Genomic DNA, 22,316 nt, shown 5'->3' on the forward strand with positions numbered 1-22,316 from the left:
AACACCTTAGAGAGGGTTGACTAGTCTGTGGACCATGGCTTAGGTGCCATGTAACTTTTGGTTCCTCAAGCATCTTCTCTCTTTCTGACAAGGACCTTTGCTGAAACATCCCTTATTTCTGTCCCAATTATCTGGTGTTATCTAAGGACTCTTCAATCTCTCCTTTGTTCTCTTGCTTTTCTTTTTTTCTCCAAATTTCCTCATCCCACTCCTTCTCAATGAGGTCAAATTATTCTTAGACTTTGGGGGCATTCCTTTCTCCTTAAACCTAATTATTTCCAGGAGCTTGCCACAAACCTTTCCTGAATCAAGGAGGCAAATGGAGGAAAGATAAGGAGAAATTTTTTTTTTCAAAGTTATCTAGACTTACTATTTTTTAAAAACTAAACTTTTTATTTTGAGATAATTGTAGATTCACATGCAGTGACAAGAAATGATACAAGGAGGGCACGTACTGCATGGAGCACTGGGTGTTACATGAAAACAATGAAGCATGGATCACTACATCAAAAACTAATGATGTATTTTATGGTGACTAACATAACATAATAAAATAAAATTTAAAAAAAATGATACAGAGATCCCATATATGCTTTACCAAGTTTTCCCCAATGGTAACATCTTGAAAACTATAGTACAATATCACAACCAGGATATTAACATTTGTCAATTCATCAGTCTTAATTCTAACTTCCCCAATTTTCCTTGTACTAATGTGTGTATATGTTTAGTTATATATAATTTTATCACAAGTGTATGTTGACGGAACTATCACCACAGTCAAGATGCATCATCACTATGGAACTTTATAGCCACACCCACTGCCCTCCAGTACCCCCTGCCCAACCCCCGGTAACAATTAATCTGTTCTCCATTTCTAAAAGTTTGTACTTTCATGTTTTTTCAAAAATATTATGCAAATGAAATCATTCAGTATGTAATCTTTTGGGATTTTTTTTTCTTTCTCAGCAATTTGGTATGTTTTAAGGAATTAAAAAAAGAGATAACCTGTATTTGGGAGATAGAGAAAGAAATAAATGCACATTATTTTTGGCATGTTCTCTTTATTGGAAGTAATATTCAAAGTGGAAAGGTTAGAATAAAGCATATGCTGCCAAATTTATATGACCAGTTCCAATCTCTATTCTAAGTTCCAACCCCAGATTTATACTTCCTTCTGGAAAGTTCCACTTGGATCACTTGAAGAAAACTCAAATGCAACATGTTCAAAATCATGTGTCAGATGCCATCTTTTCCCTACAGAAAAATCCTCTGCTCCACCTGTACTTCTTGTCTTAACTATAGGCACCATAGTCTCTAAAATCACCACTTATCTTCATGTCATAGCATCTGTCACTCTTACCACTCATTCCACTCCACCTCATTATCTCATTGTCATTAACACCTTCATTTTTACCTACTACAAAAACCTCTGGTTTGTGCTTCTTTCCATTCCCATTGCCTCTTTCTTAGTAAGACTCTAATATCTTTCATCCAGACTATTGCAAAGCATGTTAACTGCTCTCTTTCAGTCTCTTTTCCTTCAATATCTCATTAACCTCATTGTCCATATTATCTTCATAAAACAATGATCTGATCATATTATTCCTCTAACATTGATCACATTTAGTAAATCTGTAAACAATACAGGCTATTTCATAATGTCATATTTCCCATAGAAGAAAATCCTGGAGTAGATGACTTTCATGGTCCCTTTCAATGGTCATATTCTATAAACCTACATAAGAAACACATTTGAAATCCTAAACCCAACAAGTAGGGATTACAAAAAAGAGAACCACGTCATTTCTTCTAATGGGTGAGAAGTCTTACCCTAGTGATAAAGAATTAAATATACACTCAATCCCCATTAAGGTTTCCACAACATACTGGGCAGGTCAAATCTGGAGAAGCCGGCCTGTTCTGTCTCCTTCAGTGGAAAACTTCTTTATTGTGGTTGCTGGCTGAGGGCACCTTTGCCAGGGTGTCTTTCGGCATAGGTGGCCATTTCCTGTACCTACAGTGTCTACTCTTCCTTACCCTCTTGGACTGGAACTTACCAAAGGGCAACAATCATAGGCAGCCGACAACATTTGAGAAGGTTTGACTCAAAGGCTCTACTCAATATATCATTTTTATCCTTCAGGAATTTGACTTAGAGATATGGGGAAGGAATACAAGAGTTAGCAGAAGAAGTATAAATGGAAAGATATGCCCGGAAAAAGAAATGATAGAGAAAGAACTGAGCCATGTCTACTGATGAGAGCTAGAGTGAACATCAACAAGCTATAGCTGAAAAGCAACAACATAAATTGGGGATTGGAGTTTCTTGGTTTTTAAATATCCATTTTGTCTTTCCAAGAGGCCTGGCTGTATGTCTATTTCTAGATTCTAAGCGACCCTGTCTCCATTATTAGTTAGCATATGTATCATGTTAACTATGCATGAAGTAACTTGAATAAATCTCCATTCCTGTGGCAAACAAGAACATTTACTTAAAAATTGCCTCCAGATAATTAATATTCCTTTCCAAAAGTGACTGGGTAAAGTTGCAAAGTTAAAAATAGGATTGTGTTAAAAAAAAAAAAGGGAATGTGTTGATGTTTGATGCAAAAGCACTATAAAGAGTTGGCTCAGGGTGTGGGCCCTAGAGCAGATAGAAGACAATCTCAATTTGTTTTCTTCATTTACTCACTATGTGACCTTGAAAATGTATTTCATATTTCTAAACTGGATTTTTCTTATTTGTAAAATGGAGATAAGAGCAGTCATTGTCTTAGAGATCAGTGGTGAGGTATAAAGGACTTGACATAGGGTTTGGTGCATAGGAAGCACTCATTGGATGTTGAGGGTTAGGGACCTAAAGGATGACTTTCAGTTTTATGTTGGTACTAATTACCCAAAAGGTCTGAGATGACCTTTGGGGTGTCCCACATTGAAGCAAAGTGGCAGGGTCTTTATACCACTGACATCAATGAGTTATCAAATGCAGGCTATCCTGGGAAACCCTAAGGCCAGTGTGTTTCTTCAACTGAGACAGTTACCAGTGAGGGCTGACGTCTAGGAGCTGTTACCCACAACTTTTCCTGAAGCTAGGGGAGTAAGTCACATATGGATTTCCTGAAAGCATCTTCAATTAAGTCTCATTTGGTCTGGTTCTCTTGATATTGGTAACCTGTCTATTTCCTGACCAATATCTGTGGCTAGGGAGTGGAATGTACTATTTCCTAGGCTTACATCATATAATATACCCTGGCCATTGGGATAGTATCAGCAATTCAAGAGGAGGCATACAGATTGAGAATGCCCAGGAATGGTTCTCTGAAATCCAAAGCAGAATACATCTAATACAGGAAAATAAGTGATTGTTGAAGCAAAACAAGGGAAAAAATGTCATTTGCTAGGACATAAGTAAAAAATGTAATGTTAGTGAGTTATTTTTCAGTACTCTAAAAACAAAAGCATTAAATTATTCTCTATGGTCTCGGGAATGGTAATTTGTAAAGGCAACCATAAAGTACCAGGACTGGCTTTTTAAGAAACATAAAAGAATTTATATATTCAAATGAGAATAGTATTTCAAGGTCATTACCTTGAAGATCTATACACATAATAATAATATTACCACTAATTGAATGTCTGCTCTTTCAGGAATTTTAGGAATGTAGCTAAGAGAAAACAACATGACTTTAACTGCTGACCACCAAGTTCTTCTCAGAACCAGCCTCCCTGAGCATAACAAGAATGTCCTTGGGAGTGAGAAGAAAAGGTAATTACATGATTTTCAAAAGATATATAGCAGAAACTTTGGTGGTTGGGAGTTAGAGAAGGAGGTATGAGGAAAATGTTGGGAGTAAGAGGAAGCAATTTTAATAGGAAAGTTGGTTGGGAACAGAAAATAGCTCACAACATCTTTAATATTTATTTTTAAGTCTGTCATTACTCTGTTCATGTCTCCTAGGCATAAATGCCTTGTGTGAGTGGTGGTGCTTTGGAGAAATCAGAGGAAAGGGTTGTGCTTCCTATGGGGTGGCACCGTTAGAGGAAAGAAAATGGTACAGGAGGCAGGATATAAATGAGATAAAATGTTTAGTAGAAACAAGAGATGACCATGGAATTCAGCACCAAGGAGACTCAGAGCAAGTTGGAGACTGGCATTTCCAGAGGTCATAGTGTGAAAAGGAAACATAGCATTAGCTGACATCTAAATTAGAAATATATCATTGCTTGCTTTCCCAATAATCCCATGTTAATATCCATGTTTGCTGCTGAGGAAGCAAGGACTCTGAGGGATCAAGTGATTTGTCCAATGTCACACAGTTTATATATTGGAACAGGTAGAATTTAATCTCAGGTCTGATTTTAAAGCCCATGCCCTGATTTTCCTTTTATACTATACTACTTGCCCTTATTTCTTTTTTTGTTCACAACTATTTCGTGTGCTATTTAAATTTGACTTAAGAATTATTTGATATTTGTAACAAGATATATAACTGCCACTGAACTAAAACACTCATATTTGTACGGTCAGTACTTTCTTTTTTTTTTTTTTTTTAAGATTTTATTTATTTATTTGACACACAGAGAGAAAGAGTGCTTGCACAAGCAGGAGGAGTGGCAGGGAGAGGGAGAAGCAGACTCCCCACTGAGCAAGGAGCCCGATGCGGGGCTCAATCCCAGGACCCTGGGATCATGACCTGGGCTGAAAGCAGATACCAACTGAGCCACCCGGGGGCCCCTGGTCAGTACCTTCTCTTCCTAAAGGAGGATCCATACAGAAAGCCAATTAAAATCTAGTGGTCAGGAGTGACTTTAGCATCATGGCAACCTAAGATGTCCCATGTTTTTGTCTTCTCCCCCCACAATAATAAAAATTCATCATCCATCTATGGACGAAAATATCTTTGAGGGAGCTCTGGGATCCAGCACCATACGCCCAGGGATTTGAGATGAGTCATACATTGGACAATAGGCAAACAGACCTCAGTCCTAGCTGTGGAATGTGCAGTGGCCTGTGAACTGCTCCAGCCCCTATTGGCCATGGTCTGGAAGCTCCTGGTGAACACTCTTAGACAATCACTCACAGATGAGAGATCCTTTGTGTAAATCCTGGTTTCCAGAGAGGTTCCAGTACTCTACAGGAGAAAAAAAAAATTACATATTTGATGGCATTGGAGTGGGGAAGAGGAACAGTTTGACTTTATCTATATCATCCCTCTCCCAAGATGACACAGCTAAGGGCCAAGAAAAATCTTTGGCTCATGATTATCTCCTATGGGAAAAAGAAAGAGTGGGTGAGCACCCAGCTTCCCAGCAGTATGGAGGCTGCCAAAGGGGCCCATTTCTCTGTCACTCCATCCAGAGTACTGAATCATGTGATTCGCAGGCAAGAAGAGGCAAGGAGAGTGGCGAATAGAACTCTCAGAGGACGCTAAAGGAACACAGATCCTAACTGCATCATGGATCCCATTAGAGCCTACCCATGTTCCACTGAGAATGCCTCACCTGCAGATCCTCCAAAGGGCCCATGAGCACCCTAATGCTCTGCATGCCTCACCCACTCCCTCCACCTCCTCTCCATCCTGTGGTCAGGTGGAAGAGTAGAAAGAAAAAAACATGTAAACAAGTATAGAAAGTCCATGTGATCTATGGAATACCATCAAAAGGACCAATTTGTGAATATTTAGAGTTCCAAAAGAGAAGAGGAGAAGGGAGACAGAAAGTTATTTTTTGGGGGGGTCTAATTTATTTATTTATTAATTATGTTATGTTAATCACCATACATTACATCATTAGTTTTTGATGTAGTGTTCTATGATTCATTGTTTGTATAACACCCAGTGCTCCATTCAATACGTGCCCACTTTAATACCCCTCTAGAACCCTCAGTTTGTTTCTCAGAGTCCATAGTCTCTCATGGTTTGTCTCCCCCTCCGATTCCCCCACCTTCATTTTTCCCTTCCTACTATCTTCTTCTTTTTTTAACATATAATGTATTATTTGCTGCAAAGGTACAGGTCTGTGATTCAACAGTCTTACACAATTCACAGCATTCACCATAGCACATACCCTCCCCAAAGTCTATCACCCAGCCACCCCATCCCTCCTACCCCCACCACTCCAGCAACCCTCAGTTTGTTTCTTGAGATTAAGAATTCCTCATATCAGTGAGAATTCAGTAAAGTGGCAGGATATAAAATCAATGCACAGAAATCAGTGGCATTCCTATACACCAACAACAAGACAGAAGAAAGAGAAATTAAGGAGTTGATCCCATTTACAATTGCACCCAAAACCATATGATACCTAGGAATAAATCTAACCAAAGAGGCAAAGAGTCTGTACTCAGAAAACTATAAAATACTAATGAAAGATATTGAGGAAGACACAAAAAGATGGAAAAATGTTCCATGCTCATGGATTCAAAGAATAAATATTGTGAAGATGTCAATGCTACCTAGAGCAATCTACACATTTACTGCAATCCCTATCAAAATACCATCCACTTTTTTCAAAGAAATGGAACAAATAATCTTAAAATTTGTATGGAACCAGAAAAGACCCTGAATAGCCAGAGGAATGTTGAAAAAGAGAGATAGTTATTTAAAGAAATAATGCCGTACATTAGAAGCTAATTTAATATTATTTGTCAACTATAAAAAAAGAAAAGAAAAAGTAAAGAAGTAATGGCTAAAAACTCTCCAATCTGGGGAGTGATTTGGTTATCCATGTTAAAAAAGCTCTGAGGTCACCAGACAAAATCACCTTGAAACAGTTCTGTTTAAGACACATTATAATAAACTGACAAAAAGACAAAGGGAGAATCTTAAAAGCAGCAAAACAAACAAACAAACAAAAAACCCCAAAAACCAAAAACCAAAAACTAAGAAAAAAAAACCCACAAAAAACTTGTACCTCACAAGTAACTCCCCATAAGGCTATCAGTGGATTTCTCAGCAGAAATCTTATAGGACAGGAGAGAATGGAATGATATATTTGAAGTGATGAAAGAAAAAAAATGCCAATCAACAATAATTTACTCAGCAAAGCTGTTCTTCAGAAATGAAGGAGAGATAAGACTTCCCTAGGCAAACAAAAGCTGAAGAAATTCATTACTGCTAAAACTGCCTTACAAGAAACGCTGACATTTTCAAGCTGAAATGAAAGGATATTAATTAGTAACATGAAAGCATATGAACATATAAAACATACTGGTAAAGGTAAGTATATAGGCAAATTCAGATATCTCTAATTCTGTATTGTGGAGGATGTTAACCGCTGAACTCATATAAAGATGAAAGGACAAGAGTATTAAAAATAACTATCACAAAAAAATAACTATAGTTACAATAACTTGTTGATAAACACGATATGAAAAGAAGTTTGTGACATCAGAACCATAAAATTAAGGGGGAAGGTAGAAGGGTAGAGTTTTTGTATGTTATCACAGTTAAGTTGTTATCAATGTAAAATAGACTGTTATATATCTAAGATGCTTTATGTAAGCCTTATAGTAACCACAGAGCAAAAACCTACACTGGATTCACAAAAGAGAAAGAGCAGGGAATCAAAGAATACCACTATGGAAAATCATCAGTTCACAAAGGTAAGGCAGAAAGACAAGAAGAAAGAAACAAGGAACCACAAAATGGCCATAAAATTGTAGAATGGCATTAGTTAAGTCTTTACCTATTAATATTTACTCTAAATGTAAATGGATTGAATTCTCCAATCAAAAGACAAAGCGGCTAGATGAATAAAAAAAGATCCAACTGTATGTTGCCTCCAAGAGTCTCACTTTAGCTCTGAGAACAGACATAGGCTCAAAGTGAAGAAATGGAAGAAGATATTCCATGCAAGTAGAGATAAAAAGAGAATAGGGGTAGCTATATTTATATCAGACAAAATAGACCTTAGGCCAAAAGTGGTAACAAGAGACAATGAGGTCATTATATAATGATAAAAGGATTAATTCACCAAGAAGATAGAATAGTTATAAATATATATGAACCCAGTGTCAGAGCACCTAAATATAGTAAGCAAATACAGGTCAGAAGGGAGAGAAATACACAATAATACAATAATAGAAGGGGATGTTAATAACCCACTTCCAATAATTGATAGATCATCCAGACAGAAAATCAACAAGGAAACATTGAGCTACAACCATACTTTAGACCAAATGGACCTAACAGACATATATAAAGCATTCCATCTAAAAGCAGCAAAATACACATTTTTCTCATGCACACACAAAACATTCTCCAGGATAGATCATATGTCAGGCCATAACACAAGTTGTAGCAAATATAAAAAGACTGAGATAATACCAAATATCTTTTCTGACCATGATGGTATCAAACTAGAAATCAATTACAGGGTAAAAGCTGAAAAAACTGACAAATATATGAAAATTAAGCAACACATTTTTGAACAACCAATGGGCCAAAGAAGGAATCAAAAAGGAAATAAAAAAATATCCGGAAACAAATGAAAATGGAAACTCAACATAGCAAAACCTATGGGATGCTGCAAAGCAGTTTTAAGAGGGAAGTTTGTAGTGATAAATGCCTATATTAAGAAAAAAGAAAGATTTTGATAAATAACCTAACTACATCTTAAGAAATTAGAAACAGTAGGACAAATTAAACCCAAAGTTAGCAGAATGATGGAAATAAAGATCAGAGCAGAAAAAAAAATGAAATAGAGAACAAAAACAAAACAAAATAAAACAAAATAAACACAATCCATGAAACTAAGAGATTTTTAAAATGATAAACAAAATTGACAAACCTATAGCAAGATTAACTCAGAAAAAAGAGAAGACTCAAATAAATAAAACCAGAAATGAAAGAGACATTATAACTGATAGCACAGAAATACAAAGGATCATAAGACTATTATAAATAAAATTATACACCAACAAATTGTATAACTTAGAAGAAATGGATACATTTCTAGAAACATGCAATTTACCAAGACTGAACCATGAAGAAGTAGAAAATATGAACAGACTAATAATGAGTAATTCGCAGTCAAAACCTCCCAAAAAGGAAAGCCCAGATCAGCTGGTTTCTGATGAATTCACTGGTGAATTCTACAAATATTTAAAGAAGAATTAAATCCAATCTTTCTCAAACTCTTTCAAAAAGTTGAAGAAGAGCAAATACTCCCAAAGTAATTTTATAAGGCCAGCATTACTTTTATACCAAAGTCAGATAAGGACACTACAAGAAAAAAAAATTACAGGACCATATCCCTGATGAATATAGATGCAAAAATTCTCAATAAAATATTAGCAGACTAAATTAAAATCACATTAAAAGGTTCATGCACCATAATCTAGTGAGATTCATCCCTAGGATGCAAGGATGTTTCACATATGCAAATGAATAAATGTGATATACCATATTAATAGGACTAAAGATAAAAATCATACAATCATCTCAATAGATGCAAAAAAAAAAAGCACTTGACAAAATACAACATCATTTCACAATAAAAAACACTCAACAAATTGAGTGTAGAAGGAACATGCTACATTATAATAAAGGCCATACATGACAAGCCCACAGCTAACATAATATTCAGTTGTGAAAAGCAAAAAGTTTTTCCTTTAAGGTCAGGAATAAGATAAGGATGCCCACTTTTATTCAGCATAGTATTTAGAAGTCCTAGGCAGAACAATTAGGCAAGAAAAAGAAATAAAGGCATCCAAATGGAAAAAGAAGAGGTAAAATTGTCACTATTTGCAGATGACATGATATCATATATGGAAAACCCTAAAGACTCCACCAAAACACTTAGAACTAATAAATGAATTCAGTAAAATTGGAGGATACAAAATCAATATTCAAAAATCTGTTGCATTCCTATACACTAATAAGGAAAAATCTGAAAAAGAAATAAAGAATACAATTCCCTTCACAATAACATCAAAAACAATAAATATTCAGAAATAAATTTATCCAAGGAGGAGAAATCTCTATATACTGAAAACTATAAGACTTTGATGAAAGAAATTGAACATGACACCAACAAATGGAAAGATATCCCATGTCAATGGATTAATAGAATTAATATTATTATAATGTCCACACTACACAAAGCCATCTAGAGATGTACTGAAATGCTTATCAAAATTCCAAAGACATTTTCCACAGAAATATTAAAAATTGTCCTAAAATTGGTATGGAACCAAAAAGGACCTCAGATCACCAAAGCAATTCTGAGAAAGAACAAAGGTGAAGGCATTACACTTCCTTATTTCAAACTATATGCTAAACTGTCCTAGTGTTAAGTGCCTGACAATGAGCTTTTTTGATTATAATTTAAGTGACTGACGTTAAGCTTTTGATTGCTAAGACATCCATTTCAAAGACATCCATCTTGAATAAACACACTGCCAGCTACACAACTAGATAAAGAGCCAGGCTGCCCCATCCATGAATTTCCCTTTTTAGAAAGTCCCGGGAGGCCTAGAAAACTGACTGCTTGCTTTTCCCTTTCTGAATTTTAATTACTGCTCTGATGTTTTAAATTCACTAATCAAGAGTGAACCCCTGAAAGACCTTATCCTTGACTCTAATAGAGATAGAACCCCAGGTCTATGCTCTCTCTCTTGTCTCTTTGTCTCTCTCTCCCTCCTCTTAACTTTGCTCGGTGGCCCTGAGTGTGCCCTGTACCCTCCAGGACTTGTGACAAATAAACCTCATTTTTTCAAAGTTCCCTGCCGGTTGTTGCTGAGGTACATCTTGCAATTATAATTAGAACCACAAGGGCTGGACCAGCCACAACACCAGTTTTGTTCAGGGTAAGATCTGTGGGGGTTTTCCACGAGTAGTATGGGCCCAGGTGAGTGCACCAGGCATTCCTACCTGATAGCATCATTATCAAGAGGTTGAGACTGAAACAAAACAGCTTTAGTAATCAAAGCAGCATAGTACTATTGCAAAAATAGACACATAGGGGCGCCTGGGTGGCTCAGTTGGTTGAGCGACTGCCTTCGGCTCAGGTCATGATCCTGGAGTCCCGGGATCGAGTCCCACATCGGGCTCTCTGCTCAGCAGGGAGTCTGCTTCTCCCTCTGACCCTCCCCCCTCTCATGTGCGCTCTCTCTCTCATTCTCTCTCTCAAATAAATAAAATCTTAAAAAAAAAATAGACACATAGACTAATGGAATAGATTCTGGAGCCCAGAAATAATCCTTTACATATATGGTCATCTCATATTTGACAAGAATACTCAATGGGGAAATGCTAGTCTTCTCAATAAATGGTGTTGGGAAAACTGAATAAACATATTGAATAAAATTAGACTCATATCACTCACAAAAATTAACTCAAAATGAATTAAAGGCTTAATCATAGGACCTGGAACTATGAAAAAGACATAGGGAGAAAGCTTCTTGATATTGATCTTCACAACAACTTTTTTGGATATGACACCAAAAGCACAAACAATAAAAGCAAAATTAATTATTAAGACTACATCAAACTAAATTAGTGGGAATACATCTTTTGCACAGGGAAAGAAACAATCAATGAATGAAAAAGCAACCCACAAAATGGGAGAAAACATTTGCAAATCATATATCCAATAAGGGATTAATATCCAAAATATATAAAGAACTCCTACAAGTCAATAACAGCAACAACAACAATAAAACAATCTGCTTAATAAAATGGGTAGAGGAATTGATTAGATATTTTCCCAAAGAAGACATACAAATCACCAACAGGTACATGAAAGGTTGCTTGACATCAGTCATCATGAGGGAAATGCAAATCAAAACCACAATGAGATATTACTTCCTACTTGTTAGAGTGGCTAAAATCATGAAGACAAGAGATGAAAACTGTTGGTGAGGTTGTGGAGGAAAGGAAACCCTTGTGCACTGTTGGTGGGAATGCAAATTGGTGCAGCCACAGTGGATTCCTCATAAAATTAAAAATAGAACTACCATGTGATCCAGCAATCCTACTTCTGTGTATGTATTTAAAGGAAATGAAAACAGGATCTCCAAAAGATATCTGCACCCCTATGTTCATTGCAGCATTTATCATAATAGCCAAGATATGGAAACAACCTAAGTGTTCTTCAACAGATGACTATATAAAGAAGACTTGTTACATACGTAAAATGGAATATTATTCAGCAATGAGAAAAAAGGAAATCCTGCCATTTGTAATGACATGGATGGACTTTGAGGGGCTAGTGAATGGGGGAAATGGTGAAATGTTGGTTAAACGGTATAGACTTCCAGATATAAGATGGATAAGTCCTGGGGAATCTAATGGACAGCATGGTGATTATCATTAATAAAACTGCGTTTCATACTTGGAAGTTGCTAAGAGAGTAGACCTTAAATATTATCACTACTAAAAATAAATGGAAATTATGGGAAGGTATGGAGATGTTAGCTAACACTGCAGTAGTAATTATTTTGTAACATATAAATGTATCAGCTCAAAGTGTTGTACCCCTTAAACTTAATGTTATATGTCAATATCTCAATAAAGCTGGAAAAAAATCAAATGGGCAATTGGTAAACATCACGTGATAACAACAGAAATTAGTTAAAATAAATATTCATTTGTATGAGGTTAAGATAGCTTGACATATTCCTTTAATAATGGGAGATAGACTCACCTGTAGAATTTGAAATACTGAGTCAACTGATATCTAACATTTTGCATCTATCTATAAATGAGGGATGCCTTTGTTAACTAGTGTTAAAGATTTTTTTTAAGGATAAAATGATGACTCTTATATAGATATAAAATGAATATATATTAAAGAATTTATACTTATTCAATGAAACAACCCAGCTAGTGTTAAACCTGGTTTAAAAGGAAAGTAAGAAGGTACAAATGTGTATTTGGAATAAAGAAATTGAATTGCAACTGGAGATGAAATGGCTTTCTCCACAGTGGAGGGAAGGGTGGGAGGGTGAGGAAATCAATGGAAATGCTACTAGACAAGACAGAATCAGAATGCTTATCAATATAGAAAGAGTTGCAAAATAGCCCAAAGAAAGTGAATGGCTAGAATCTGACAACGTGGAGGGATGTGCTGTATATAAACATGTTTCTTTCCATTTAGGCACAATTTTTGTTGTAGAACTGAAGTACTTAAAACTTTGATTAAAGCTTCCTGTCCCCTAGGGAGGAACATATTGCACATGCTGTTTGCTCTGTATATCACTCTAATGTAGGCTTTCATAGCTGACCAATCCTCCTTTCATATAAAGATTCTTAAAGTATGTTAATATGGCAAATCAGGCTTTACTCCAATCTTACACTCCTTGTAACCCATTTTGTTCTTTCTGTGAAGCTCTACAATCTTGGTCCAATAAATCTCCCTTGCCTCCTAATATATTTGGTTCCTGGGTCTTGGATAGCAAGAACTCAGATAGTGAGGTCTCATAGCTAGTCTAAATCTATTTGATTCCCAAGTTTTGGATAATGAGTAGTAGAAATGAGAATTTAGAGAGGGAACGATCCAAAATTTTATCTGGTGTATTCAAGATAGTACATGTTTAAAAAGAGAGAGCTCACCTTTCAGTTTAGCATCAAAGAGTGATCACAATTTCCTTATTTTCAAGCTCTTAGACTGTTAAGTAGTATCAACAGAAGCTTCAGTTGAGGGGCGTCTGGGTGGCTCAGTCATTAAGCATTTGCCTTCGGCTCAGGTCATGATCCCAGGGTCCTGGGATCGAGCCCCCCATGGGGCTCCCTGCTCAGCAGGAAACCTGCTTCTCCCTCTCCCACTCCCCCTGCTTGTGTTCCCTCTCCCTTGCTGTGTCTTTCTCTGTCAAATAAGTAAATAAAATCTTAAAAAAAAAAGAAGCTTCAGTTGATGTTCAGTTGCTGTTTAGTTGTTAATGGTGTGATTAAGGTCTGAGGGTCATTGGTAGAGAAAGCTATGGAGCTTTGAGATGAAGGAAGGTGAATTAGTCCGAGGGCTGGCACAATATGGGACATACTTTCTGCCATGTTTCCTGTAAAGTAGATGCTAAAATGCTTTGAGTTGATGCCCTCTTGGTGAAATGGTATGCGAAAGAAAAGACTATATGAAAATAGTGAATTAAAGATACTGGATCTGAATCCTTAAGGTCACTGGTAAAGTGCAGGCATGAACCCTAGAGATCATGAGGTAAAAGCACTGAAGTGGTAATGAGTGGTCTAATGTACTAGAAAGAATCAGGATTAGATGAGCCTTTGAGAAATGAAGGGAAGAGGAATGAGTTTTTCTCATGAATTTGAGGGGGATTTGGGACCATGAATTAAATGACATAGTAGGAATGATCTTCACTTTAGCCTTTGGGGGAATTGGGTCCTTGGATTGCTGGGAAGATATTTTGGAGGAATGAGGGCTTTGATGTGCAAGAGCCATGTGAGGGGATCTGCATCCATCTACCTGTATGACATTGGTGAGGCCTGATTTACATGACCCAGGACATGAGAGAGACTTGAGTTCCATTGGTCTTTGAGGAACACAGGCTTTTGGCAAATTGAGTTTAATTTCATTCAACTTAATGACTGTCTTGTTTCCAAAGCACAATTCCATTTTCAGAGGTTAAGGATTTGTCATCATCAAGGACATATAGGCAGAGTACATTCTGAGCATTATTACAATAAGGGCATAGCTTTACAAGGTGACTCCTTTGAAGTGGCTAAAAATCATATATATGATTTGTAAAATTCAGTCATACTGCTTTAATACTTTATATCTTTTTATGCTTTATCACTTCTTTATGCATAGTATACTGTATTCTATTTATGATGGTCTGCAGTAAAAATTGGATTAATATATCATTTTAAGATTTGTTTGTCATAAAATCCTCTTTTGTCAAAAGGTACCTTTGTATAAATAGCACCTATCTTATATTAATGTAGTATTAAAAGGTATTGTAACTAAAAGGAAACCCTTTCTCAAATCCCTCTTATCATTTTAAAACAAAGCTTTAAACATAAGCCATTGACCTGCTCTTGTAAAAATTGCCTTGGGGAATCAGGGTACCTGATTCATAGAATTGACTATAATAGCTTCTCCAGTGCCATTGTATCCTGTCAGGCAAATTCTTCTTCAGGGACTTCTCCGAATGCACATGACAGATTCAATTGTTTAAATACGTGCTTAGCGAATTTCTCAGAAGCCTTTGTTGGATCGAGATTGTGTGTACCCTGACATTAAATCCTGTGTAATATGTTATCAATCTCCTGCAAGAGTTTATCATGAAGTTACATGGTATTTGGGGTATTCTTGGTCTTCTGTGCCAGTGGGTTCCCAATTTGGGGCATTGAGTAACAATGCTTTACATAGTGCATTTGAAGATTCATCTTGTCTAAGTAAAATAATGTCTTTTGCTCTTTTTCAATTCAATTAAATATACCAAATTTCTTATTCTTTAACAAAAAGTCTTAAAGTGTTGGTTCAGCTGCTCAGTGATGCCATCAAAGACCTGATGTTTTTCTCTTCTTTTGATCTAATATTATTACCTGTTGGCATAGCTCTAAGCATCACAACCTGGTATAAATATTCCAAGCAGTAAGGAAGGGGCAGAGGTATAATGTTTTGTCCTTATGAAGCTTTGCCATTTTATTCAGGAATGGAAATCTCCCACCATCCCACCCTGCCATTCCTTTGCCCTGACTTTCTCTTAGACCTCATTGGTCAGAATGGGGACAAACGCCTTCCCCTAGACCATTGGCTGGTATAAACCAATCCTAGAGCAGAGGAGGGACCAAAATCCTCTGGGAAATAGTGGTGATGGGAAATGGGAAAGGTGATGATATTGTTGGATAGGCAATAGACAATGTGCAATGTGCAACTGACAGAGGTATGTGAGGAGTTGGTCAAGGGCAAAACTAAGCTGAGGTAAGATTTGTTATTAAGGAGTATAGGTATGCACATTGTAGAGGGATGATGTAGAGACAGTGAGTAGAATTAGGGAAAGCGTGGGTTTATAAGGGCAAAATAATAAGTATCTATATTAGACTGTGGTGGTCAGAATCAAGGAAAAGGAAGTAATCCAAACTTTTGAAGGAAGAAATGATAGCACCTCATGAGGAAATCAATACAAAGATTAAGAAAAGGTGCCCAAAGAGTAAAAGATGTCCCAAAGTTCTTATCCAGGGGTCTAGAAGACAAGTGCTGTCACTAATAGCCTGTGGTGGTTGAGATAGGGAGCGATTTGGGGGAAAGGAATGAATCCAGGCTTAACACTCAATTCAACACAACCTCATTTATTGAGGACTTACCATCTGAAAGCAGTGTGTCAGATTTTCAGGATATGAGAAAAAGGTTGAATATCTATGATTTTCCCATTGGAGAAGAGATCAATCAACCAATGCATGATGTTTAAGAAAATTTTTAGCACCTGATCGTGTACTAAGGTGGGAAGGCTTTAGGTGGGGGCAATCTGTGGCTATGTGGTCTCTTCATATAGTGAGATTTTAGGGGAATCTGCAAAGGACTTTAGAGAAAAACAAAACAAAAATTTCTATTATTAAGGACATATTCTTTGGTGATATGCATCCTTTTATGTCTATTTTAGAATGAAAATACTCTGTAGAGGGGAGACCATGGAAATCTGAAATAACCAACAACTTGGTGTAATGGGGAGTCAGGGAAGGAGAAAAAAAATTGGGAAGAGTCCGAACAGGAAGTTATGAGGATTTTCATCCATGCTGAGGGCAGCCCCATATTCGGGCCCATTACACCCCCTGGTATCTCGTTTATGTGCTTCAACTGTCTAAATTCAGCAAATTCACCAAATAATTTCCAGCTTTCCACTATATGATAGTGATCCAGCTCAGGGAGAAAGGAGGTGCTTGGACAATTTAATGGAAAAGAAGTCTTGATGAGAACAGGTATTTTTAAAGACAGAAAAACAAAAACAAAAGCAAAAAAAATCCTGACATTGTAATCAGATTTAGCTAAATGAGACTGGAACCTCAGGAGAAAACCAAAGACCAGCCTGGGATAAAAACAGAAATAGCATTTTTTTATTGGTGTGATAAATTTAGTAAACAAACTCTGCATCATTGTGAGGCATATCTACACTAAAAGAAATCTGTTTTGATTTTAGACATTTTTTAGAAGGTTATTTTAATTTAATTAATGAGAAATCATAGGTTAATTGCCTCCAACTTTAATGTGAGGGTATTATGCATGCAGGCATATTTTATTTATATCTCGACTGTTTGATGTACACAATCAATTCAAAAAGGGATAATGAAGAGGTGTTCTGTTCTGTGTGGAATAATAATTAGGGACTCTAGTACAGAATATTTTTTATTAATTGTGCAGCTCAGTAAACATGTTTGACATAATACTGAGAAATACATAATAAATACATAGTAAAATAAATTTTACTAATATTTTTTCTTTGCTCATTCCTTTTGCTTTTTCTAGCTTTTTTTTTCAGGATCTTTTTCATACTGACCCCATTTTCCTAAGCTAGGAGCCCCCCCAAAAGCCCTAACAGTTTGATTTAGAGACTTAGGACCACCTGCTAAGTTAGTTGCATTTTGAAATTCAGGAAATCATATTGGACATCTGACTGCTGTTTCAACAAGGTTCATCGAAGTTGTTAGGGAAATGGAAATTGGAATTTTTTCATAGATAAGTAGACTACCTCAGTCTATAATGCAGAATAAATAACATTAGTGAAATCTGTATGGTCTTTTGGTTATTGTGTAATTTGCTAGGCAATTTACATATGATCCCTGGTTCCTTAGACAATGTATTTTCTTTACTAAGGATTTGGAAGTGTTATCACAGGTCCATTCCCTGCCGCCCCCCGCCCCATGAAACACAACCATGGATGGCTCTTTGTCCAAAGTACAAACTATGTTTTCAGAATTGTTAATGAAGCTACTTTATAACTCTTCTGCCATGCTTGGGGCATCAGCCAATTTAACAGAACATTTCCCTCAGTTTTAGGAAGTGATTTAAACTCTTGAATGTTCTCTCAACCTCCTGGTGCACATTTATTGATAAATTTGTATTTGAACCTTTTTTTGTGGGCAATAAGCCTGTCTAAAAGTTTTTAAAAGACTTTTTCTTAAAAATCTGTATAGCCAGAAGCAATTTTCAAGGGCTTGGGATATGTAGCCAAAAATGTGCATGCCTTGGCTCCTCTTGCTGCTTTGGCACTTGCCTCTTCTGACAACCATTTTTTACGTTTTTCCCAACCCCCAACTCCATCACCACATTCAAGTCTTTTCCTGTAGCTGATTTTTCTACATTTTTCCTCTCCAAGCTTTCCATAAGGACATCTCAGCAGGTGTAGTATGTCTTGGTTAAGCCAATTGCTTCTAGTTGCCTCACGATGCAGAACTTCTGCTGAGCCACCAATGCCCAGGAATGAGTCTTTGGCCTCTAGGAAGTCATACATGTGAGATTTATAGAGAACCATATTGTTCTGAAAATCAAATGTGAGTTTTACAGCCTTGCCTCCTAATGTCCAGTTCAAATAGATCTGAGGTGAAAGTGACTATAGTAATAACATTCAAATGTTGTCACCATCTGGTGCCTGTTTGGTGGCCTATGTTATATGAGCAGGTGGTCCTGTGTATCTTTGAGTGGCCAGCTGTCCACGTCACAAAAGCCACTGTCACATTTTGTGTTAATTGGCATCTTGGTTGTAATGATCTGTGGAGAGGCCAAAGCTTGAACAGACCTCAGTATATTATTCCTCTTTGTCTTAAGAGCTCTGGGTCAAGGCTGACAAGCATGTCTCTCTGTCCTCCTTATTTCTTATATGAAAGTCCAAAAGGGTTCTAGAATAAAGCATTATCATTCAATTTACTGAACACCAAATACACATATTGTTATGTTAGTTAATTCTTAGCTGAGGTAAGAGATCCACCAAGGAATCTTCAAAGAAACTTCTTGGAATTTAGAAAATGTTAGTTATCTGTTTTGGCTGCCCTGGAGATGATTTGTCTACCTCCTACTTTAAATATTAGGATTTTAGAAATAAAAATAGTCTTTCCTTTAGAAGTTTAACTTGGGGGCGGGGGAGCAAATCTATAGATAGTGGCTATAAGCAGTGGCTACCAGAAGAACCAGATGGAAAAGAGTCTCATGCTCTACAATGAATCATATACAATTACTGTTATTTTGACCTACACAACTGGCAGTTTCCTATGGCTTAACTTAATACTTCTGCTTTACGTTTTTCAGGTTTTAAGGAAATATCTCTTAAGTGAAATATTGCTGTATCATAAATTCTTGGCCACAGGATTAGTGTTTAAAATAAACTTGCCCAGACTGAGTTGAGTGATGTTTTCTCCGTTGCAGTAGGGTTGGTCATAAGACAGTATTAACACATCTTCCAAAATGATAATGCCTTCTGAGTTCAAGTTACTTGCAAAGAATAAAGAATTTTACTTGCCTGAATTTTAGTTAGAATGGTAAGCTCTATTCAAAGTCAAACACACGCAAATGTTGACATTTAGAGTCAACTTTCAAAAGCAAGCATTAATCTTTTTATCTTATTCCCATCACACAGAGAGAAAGAAAACATACCCAAGAAGTTAAATAATGTTCCAGATGCAGCAGAAAATTTTCTGTTTTGTAGTCAACAAATTGGCTTGAAATGTTTGCATCAAAATAACCCATAGGTAACTGTATAATCCTATCTCTGTTCACTAAGACTTCCATGGATGCTCCAATCCTTGTTTCTCTTTTCTTCAGATGTCTCTAAATATCACTCAATTCTTTGTGCCGCACAATGTAGCTCTTGATTAACTGTTTTGAAAACTTTTTTTGTTTCATATTTACATTTCTTATGTCTCTATCTATATTACTAGATACTTGGAGTGAGGTATTGGTATTTTAATTATTCTGATTCCTTCAAGAAACTAACACTGGGCCAGGTTAGTAGGAGGAAACTATGAATACTAAGCATTTATTAAATATTCATTGAGCAAAAGTACAAGACAGGACAGTGAGCTTGATAAACACATTAAACTTCCTAGGTCAGATTTTAAAAATGGAAATGAATAAAATAAGCCATTTGTACATTAAATGTCTTCAAGATATTGATCTCTGTATCAAAGGTTAGAATTTGGTATAAATTGAACCTTCATAAGAAAAGTAAAATTTAGACTGTCCATCTTTTATGCATTCCACTAAGAATTTTATAGTTCTGAATCAGCACTAACTGCATTAACAAATTATGTATGCTGAATTAGTCACATTACTCAAGTGCTATTCTTTTTCCTCTGCAGAATATTTGTCACACAGATATTTAAATGGAATCGGAGCTGTACATAACCAATGCACAATACTTTGTCAAAAAAGAACAAAGTTAATCAGGTTGGTGAGTAATCACAGACCTCCTTCCCTACCCCGTCTTACAGGCTCACAAGAAGTAGACTTTAAAAGAATAGGTCATTATTAAGGAAACAGAATCAGAGCATCTCAGTAAAATATAGTAAAATCTTAGTCATTAGTCTATGTACGATATTTTAACTCCTTTGACAATTAAGCATTCTTTGTTATAAAAAAGAGGTTCTATTTAGTGTCTGTCAAATAGTTCTTGAAAGAAAAATAAAGTACAATATTTCAGTATGAAACAGAATGAATCATAACTGGCATGAATTAAAAAAACTAAATTAAAGTCAACTTCCAAATTGCCTTATTTGATTCATCAACTTAGGGAACTTCTTGAAAAGGCAGATTGCTACTCTGTAGGCATGCAAAAGAGGAGTGTAGAATATGGTATTTTGACTTTTGCTATTAGTCCTTTTCCTCAAGTTTTCCTTGTTGAGCTGAAGAGTGTTTCGTTATGGTTGCTGCAGGGATATGTTGGCCAAGAGCTTCCCTTCATGTTAAATGACTGCACAGGGATACAAACCCAGGACAGCAAAGAAGGGAAGACTAGGAAGATAATTGTGTTAGCAAGCCCAGACTGCCATACAAATGGCAGCAGAAAATGGAATGCTCTGGGAAGAAAGAGACACTGGAAAAATATGGCTTGATATTACAGAGGAAAATGAATATATTAGGGAAAAATCTTGAGTTCTTAAAATTATGAAAAAGTTAAATAATGGAAAGAAAATAAGAAACCAATTAGGACCTCTAGGAAAAGTTAAAAGTTGTATAAGAAAAAAGGATCATATTATACTATTTGGGCAGGGTGAAAAATAGTTTTGTGGTCATAATTACATATTCACTGCCTTAGATTTTCAACACGTAGGATAAGCCTTTTAGGATAAAATATGGCTTATGTGTCTGTGATTGAAAACAGAATGTAAATGTTATCACCTTGGCAGATGACAGTGTTTGAAAGGAAAAAAGTGGAGAGAGAACTAAAATGAAGGAAAAGGACAGGAATGTTCTCATAATTCAGTGTGATGAGTCAAGAGACACCTATTAGTTGATAGGATAAGAAATAAAGAAGAAACATTATTTACAGTTATGAAAAGCCTAAAAAAAGTGACAAAACTATTTTAAGTGGACGGTAGGTGAAGATTGGGGGTGACAGTGAGCTAAATCTTTATCCATTATAGCAGAGAGTGGACGGTTAATGCATTAAATTCCTGAATTCATAAATAGTATAAACATACTACTTGTCAACATGAACATAATCATGGGGAAAATACAAAAAATGATTTTCCCTGTGGATCTCTCTTAGATGTATAGATAGTGAATTGGGTACTGTTTTTTTTTTTATTATGTCCTACTCCATGAAGTGATTTTAAAATCCTGTTTATGTATAATTTTAATAAGTATTTTTTTTTAAAAAGCTATCAGAAAAATGGAAAACTCTCATTCACTGATGATACAACCACTGCACATTTATTTGCTTCTGTGTGTAGATTTAAACTACTCCAAGCTGGTCAGGATGTGTTCAGCACCATGTCTTTCCTGGAAAAGCTTTCTGTGTATTTAGACCTGCATAAATTTTCCTTTCTTTCCATTCAACTTCAAGAGGTCATCAGTTTTAGGAGGGGAATTAAAAAAATTATTTAATAATAAATAATGTATTTATCTGATTCAAATTCAAAGGGCACAAAAGGAAATTTAATGAAGTCTGAGCACTATTGAACTGATGAACATTATTTATGCTCCCCATCTACTCAGTGTTAAAATTCTTATTCTTATTCTTATTCTTATTCTTATTCTTATTCTTATTCTTATTCTTATTCTTATTCTTATTCTTATGAATGAGAGGCATCCAGAATTCTTTTATGCACATAGAAGCTAATACCCACACATGCATGAGTACACACAGGAATTTCTGAAAACCTGCTGGATTACAAGTTTTTGGATAGTTGGAGCTTATAATCCATTAT

General features: G+C 36.0%; 1 long non-coding RNA gene across 1 annotated transcript; it reads left to right on the plus strand.

The window, feature by feature from the left end:
* Positions 1-3,314: 3,314 nt before the first annotated feature.
* On the plus strand, positions 3,315-20,444 carry LOC118014866. The gene is made up of 3 exons (XR_004680399.1): positions 3,315-3,769; positions 19,526-19,637; positions 20,247-20,444. It is a non-coding gene; the product is annotated as an uncharacterized LOC118014866 (long non-coding RNA).
* The last annotated feature ends 1,872 nt before the right edge of the window (positions 20,445-22,316 follow it).

Source organism: Mirounga leonina, unplaced genomic scaffold, assembly GCF_011800145.1.
Source record: "Mirounga leonina isolate KUSES-001 unplaced genomic scaffold, KU_Mleo_1.0 Mir_165, whole genome shotgun sequence".
NCBI classification, from domain to species: domain Eukaryota; kingdom Metazoa; phylum Chordata; class Mammalia; order Carnivora; family Phocidae; genus Mirounga; species Mirounga leonina.